The sequence below is a fragment of the Triticum dicoccoides genome, chromosome 5A, assembly GCF_002162155.2.
Source record: "Triticum dicoccoides isolate Atlit2015 ecotype Zavitan chromosome 5A, WEW_v2.0, whole genome shotgun sequence".
Taxonomy (NCBI): domain Eukaryota; kingdom Viridiplantae; phylum Streptophyta; class Magnoliopsida; order Poales; family Poaceae; genus Triticum; species Triticum dicoccoides.
Window position 1 is genome coordinate 346716466 of NC_041388.1, and position 6344 is coordinate 346722809.

The window sequence follows — 6344 nt, forward strand, 5'->3', positions numbered from 1 at the left end:
ACATGCCGTTAACAGGCTTTCCATGGGCCGGCCCGCCAGCTTTTGACCAAGTCAAATGGGCCGGCCTTTTCATAGGAATGGGCCACTATTGGTTGTGCCACGTGTCGACGTATCATAGGCGCCTTTTGTCCAGTGAGTGGATGACATCTGTCCCAACAATGAGCCGACACGTGTTTCCTCTAGCCAATGATGATTTTACACATGGAAAATCCCCATTGGCCGGGGCTGTTAACGGGTTATCGGATCCAAAGCCCGACCCGATAGCTTAATGGCGTTCCGTCACGGTGGATGCCACGTGTTGGTCACCCTTGATGAAATCACTTCTGTGACGCGCGATTTATTGTCATGGAAGTGGACACTTCCGTGATGATAATTTTGGTAATGTCATGGAACACTTCTACGACAACACATGTATGACTATCTTGATTCTGTCATAAATTTGTCATGGATGTACATGCATGACAAAAAAAGCGACCTACTGTGACAAACACGTATCATCACGGAAGTGTATTTTTTGTAGTGGCATACCCATGTGATTATGTCTCTCTTTTCGGGGATGGTGATGTGATATTCTTGGCGATGATGCCCCTTAGGATATGATTCTCCTCCTCGAGCTTATTGACTTGCTGCTTGAGGTCCATTATTTCCTTTCGAAGTTTTCTTGTAACAGCCAAAGCTCCCTGCACCCAAGGGTGCTGCATAGCTGCGGGAGAACCAATGACACTATTTTTCATATTCTCATAAGAAATAAATCTAACATTGGAAGGGATAACCGAGTTTGTAATAGTCGAGCTCTGCAGTTCTCCCATTGTGAATCCAGCTCGGAAGCGGGAAGTGACTTCTTGATCCTCTTCCATGGCATCTATCCTCTTCAAATCACCCTCCATCTCTTCCTCCGTTGCTGGCCCAAAGAGGTCAACATTGTTGTTTGTCATTGATCTCGGTGCCGGATGAGACACCTGGCTCTCCCCGACTGACTCTTGCAAAGACATCTGGCTCTAATCTGCAGCAGCAGCAACAGCTCGAAACACAAACAAAGGATAATTGCACGATACGGGAGTCAAACCCCCGGGAGATTATATAATGAATTTTTACCGACCAAATTATGTGTCGTGTAAGAAAACGGAGTCCGGAAAGCGCACGAGGTGCCCACAAGGTAGGGGGCACGCCCAGGAGGGTAGGGCATGCTCTCCACCCTCGTGGAGCCCTCATGTCCTTCCCGGACTGCTTCTTATTTTTCTATTTTTCTAAATATTCCAAAACGGAGAAATATTGCCTTAAAAACTGTTTTGGAGTCGGTTAACTTACCGTACCACATACCTATTCTTTTCGGAGTCTGAAACGTTCCGGAAAGTGTCCCTTATGTATTCCTCCGGGGTTACGGTTTCAATAACATTGGTTTCAACATTTATGGGATTACCTGAGATATAATGTTTGATTCTTTGACCGTTCACCACCTTCGGATTTGTGCCTTCGAAGTTGTTGATTTTTATGGCACCGGAACATAGACCTCCTGGATAACGTAAGGACCTTCCCATTTAGAGAGAAGTTTTCCTGCAAAAATCTTAAACGAGAGTTGTATAGCAATACATAATCACCTACATTAAACTCACGCTTTTGTATCCTTTTATCATGCCATCTTTTAACTTTTTCTTTAAACAACTTGGCATTTTCGTAGCTATAAAGTCTCCAATATTTCAAGCAAATGCCCGGATTGAGAGATATGAAGTCTCCAATAAGTTCTACAGCTGCAAAATGGAGGTGAATAGTTTTGTCAGTGAACACATACTCAGAATGTCTGGGTACCACAATCACTTGACCCAGCTGGGAGTTAATCTTCCAGTTGATAGTTGATTGCCCACAAGTATAGGGGATCTATCATAGTCCTTTCGACAAGTAAGAGTGTCGAACCCAACAAGGAGCAAAAGGAAATGATAAGCGGTTTCCAGCAAGGTATTCTTTGCAAGTACTGAAATAAGTGGTAACCGATAGTTTTGTGATAGGATAATTTGTAACGAGCAACAAGTAACAAAAGTAAATAAAGTGTAGCAAGGTGGCCCAATCCTTTTTATAGCAAAGGACAAGCCTGGACAAACTCTTATATAGAGAAAAGCGCTCCCGAGGACACATGGGAATATCGTCAAGCTAGTTTTCATCACGTTCATATGATTTGTGTTCGGTACTTTGATAATTTGGTATGTGGGTGGACCGGTGCTTGGGTACTGTCCTTACTTGGACAAGCATCCCACTTATGATTAACCTCTATTGCAAGCATCCACAACTACAACAAAAGTATTAAGGTAAACCTAACCATAGCATGAAACATATGGATCCAAATCAGCCCCTTACGAAGCAACGCATAAACTAGGGTTTAAGCTTCTGTCACTCTAGCAACCCATCATCCACTTATTACTTCCCAATGCCTTCCTCTAGTCCCAAATAATGGTGAAGTTTCATGTAGTCGACGTTCACATAACACCACTAGAGGAGAGACAACATACACCTCATCAAAATATCGAATGAATACCAAATTCACATGACTACTAATAGCAAGACTTCTCCCATGTCCTCAGGAACAAATGTAACTACTCACAAAGAATAATCATGTTCATAATCAGAGGGGTATTAATATGCATATAGGATCTGAACATATGATCTTCCACCAAATAAACCAACTAGCATCAACTACAAGGAGTAATTAACACTACTAGCAACCTACTAGTACCAATCCCGGACTTGGAGACAAGAATTGGACACAAGATATGAACTAGGGTTTTGAGAGGAGATGATGCTGGTGAAGATGTTGATGGAGATTGCCCTCTCCCGATAAGAGGAACGTTGGTGATGACGATGGCGATGATTTCCCCCTCCCGGAGGGAAGTTTCCCCGGTAGAACAGCTCTGTCGGTGCCCTAGATTAGATCCGCCAAGGTTCCGCCTTGTGGCGGCGGAGTTTCATCCGAGAAGATGACTTATGATTTTTTCCTCATCGAAAGACTCCATATAGCTGAAGATGGTCATCGGAGGGCCACCAGGGGGCCCACGAGGTAGGGGGCGCGCCCAGGGGGTAGGGCGTGCCCCCACCCTCATGGGCAGGGTGTGCCCCCCCTGGTGAATTCTTGCGCTCAGTATTTTTTATATATTCTAAAAACGTCTTCCGTGAAGTTTCAGGACTTGTGGAGCTGTGTAGAATAGGTCTCTAATATTTGCTCCTTTTCCAGCCCAGAATCCCAGCTGCTGGCATTCTCCCTCTTTATGTAAACCTTGTAAAATAAGAGAGAATAGGCATAAGTATTGTGATATAATGTGTAATAACAGCCCATAATGCAATAAATATCGATATAAAAGCATGATGCAAAATGGACGTATCAATAGTGTCATATAAGTGTTCTTCAATCACTGCCACCAAGCTACAAAAGCTTCTTGATGAACTATAATATGCAAGGGATGGATAAGACAATTCCCGAGCTCTTCGCGACGCAAAAAGCCGCGGAGGTAGAAATCAAGAAGGAGCATCAAGTGTTGATGGTCAACAAGACCACCAGTTTCAAGAAGAAGGGCAAAGGGAAGAAGGGGAACTTCAAGAAAACGGCAAGCAAGTTGCTGCTCAAGTGAAGAAGCCCAAGTCTGTACCTATGCCTGAGACTGAGTGCTTCTACTTCAAAGGGACTGATCACTGGAAGCGGAACTGCCCCAAGTATTTGGCGGATAAGAAGGATAGCAAAGTGAAAGGTATATTTGATATACATGTTATTGATGTGTACCTTACTAATGCTCACAGTAGTGCCTGGGTATTTGATACTGGTTCTGTAGCTAATATTTGCAACTAGAAACAGGGGCTACAGATTAAGTGTAGATTGGCTAAGGACAAGATGATGATGCGCGTGGGAAATGGTTCCAAAGTCGATGTGATCACCGTCGGCACACTACCTCTACATCTACCTTCGGGATTAGTTTTAGACCTGAATAATTGTTATTTGGTGCCAGCGTTAAGCATGAACGTTATATCTGGTTCTTGTTTGATGCGAGACGGTTATTCATTTAAATCAGAGAATAATGGTTGTTCTATTTATATGAGTAATATCTTTTATGGTCATGCACCCTTGATGAATAGTCTATTTTTACTAAATCTTGATAGTAGTGATACACATATTCATAGTATTGAAGCCAAAAGATATAAGTTTAATAATGATAGTGCAACTTATTTGTGGCACTGCTGTTTAGGTCATATTGGTGTAAAGCGCATGAAGAAACTCCATGCTGATGGGCTTTTGGAATCACTTGATGCTTGCGAACCATGCCTCATGGGCAAGATGACTAAGACTCCGTTCTCCGGAACAATCGAGCGAGCAACAGACTTATTGGAAATAATACATACTAATGTATGTGGTCCGATGAGTGTTGATGCTCGCGGTGGGTATCGTTATTTTCTGACCTTCACAGATGATTTGAGCAGATATGGGTATATCTACTTAATGAAACATGAGTCTGAAACATTTGAAAATTTCAAAGAATTTCAGAGTGAAGTGGAAAATCATCGTAAGAAGAAAATTAAGTTTCTACAATCTGATCGTGGAGGTGAATATTTGAGTTATGAGTTTGGTCTTCATTTGAAACAATGCGGAATAGTTTCGCAACTCACGCCACCTGGAACACCACAGCGTAATGGTGTGTCCGAACGTCGTAACCGCACTTTATTAGATATGGTGCGATCTATGTTGTCTCTTACTGATTTACCGCTATCGTTTTGGGGTTATGCTTTAGAGATGGTTGCATTCATGTTAAATAGGGCACCATCAAAATCTGTTTTGATGACACCTTATGAACTGTGGTTTGGCAAGAAACCCAAGTTGTCATTTCTTAAAGTTTGGGGCTGCGATGCTTATGTGAAAAAGCTTCAACCTGATAAGCTCGAACCGAAATCGGAGAAATGTGTCTTCATAGGATACCCAAAAGAGACTGTTGGGTACACCTTCTATCACAGATCCGAAGGCAAGATATTCGTTGCTAAGAATGGATCCTTTCTAGAGAAGGAGTTTCTCTAAAAAGAAGTGAGTGGGAGGAAAGTAGAACTTTATGAGGTAATTGTACCTGCTCCCTTATTGGAAAGTAGTTCATCACAGAAATCAGTTCCAGTGATTCCTACACCAATTAGTGAGGAAGCTAATGATGATGATCATGAAACTTCTGATCAAGTTACTACCAAACCTCGTAGGTCAACCAGAGTAAGACCCGCACCAGAGTGGTATGGTAATCCTGTTTTGGAAGTCATGTTACTTGACCATGACGAACCTACGAACTATGAGGAAGCGATGATGAGCCCAGATTCTGCAAAATGGCTTGAGGCCCTGCAATCTGAGATGGGATCCATGTATGAGAACAAAGTGTGGACTTTGGTTGACTTGCCCGATGATCGGCAAGCCATAGAAAATAAATGGATCTTCAAGAAGAAGACTGACACTGACGGTAATGTTACTGTCTCAAAGCTTGACTTGTTGCAAAAGGTTTTCGACAAGTTCAAGAAGTTGACTACAATGAGACCTTCTCACCCGTAGCGATGCTTAAGTCCATCCGAATCATGTTAGCAATTGCCGCATTTTATGATTATGAGATTTGGCAAATGGGTGTCAAAACTGCATTCCTTAATGGATATCTTAAAGAAGAGTTGTATATGATGCAACCAGAATGTTTTGTCGATCCAAAAGGTGCTAACAAAGTGTGCAAGCTCCAACGATCCATTTATGGACTGGTGCAAGCCTCTCGGAGTTGGAATATACGCTTTGATAGTGTGATCAAAGCATATGGTTTTATACAGACTTTTGGAGAAGCCTCTATTTACAAGAAAGTGAGTGGGAGCTCTGTAGCATTTCTGATATTATATGTGGATGAAATATTTTTGATTGGAAATAATACTGAATTTCTGAATAGCATAAAAGGATACTTGACTAAGAATTTTTCAATGAAAGACCTCGGTGAAGCTGCTTATATATTGGGCATCAAGATCTATAGAGATAGATCCACACGCTTAATTGGACTTTCACAAACCACATACCTTGATAAAGTTTTGAAGATGTTCAAAATGGATCAAGCAAATAAAGGGTTTTTGCCTGTGTTACAAGGTGTGAAGTTGAGTCAGACTCAATGCCCGACCACTGCAGAAGATAGAGAGAAAATGAAAGTCATTCACTATGCTTCAGCCATAGGTTCTATCGTGTATGCAAAGCTGTGTACCAGACCTGATGTGTGCCTTGCTATTAGTTTAGCAGGGAGGTACCAAAGTAATCCAGGAATGGATCACTAGACAACAGTCAAGAATATCCTGAAATACCTGAAAAGGACTAAGGA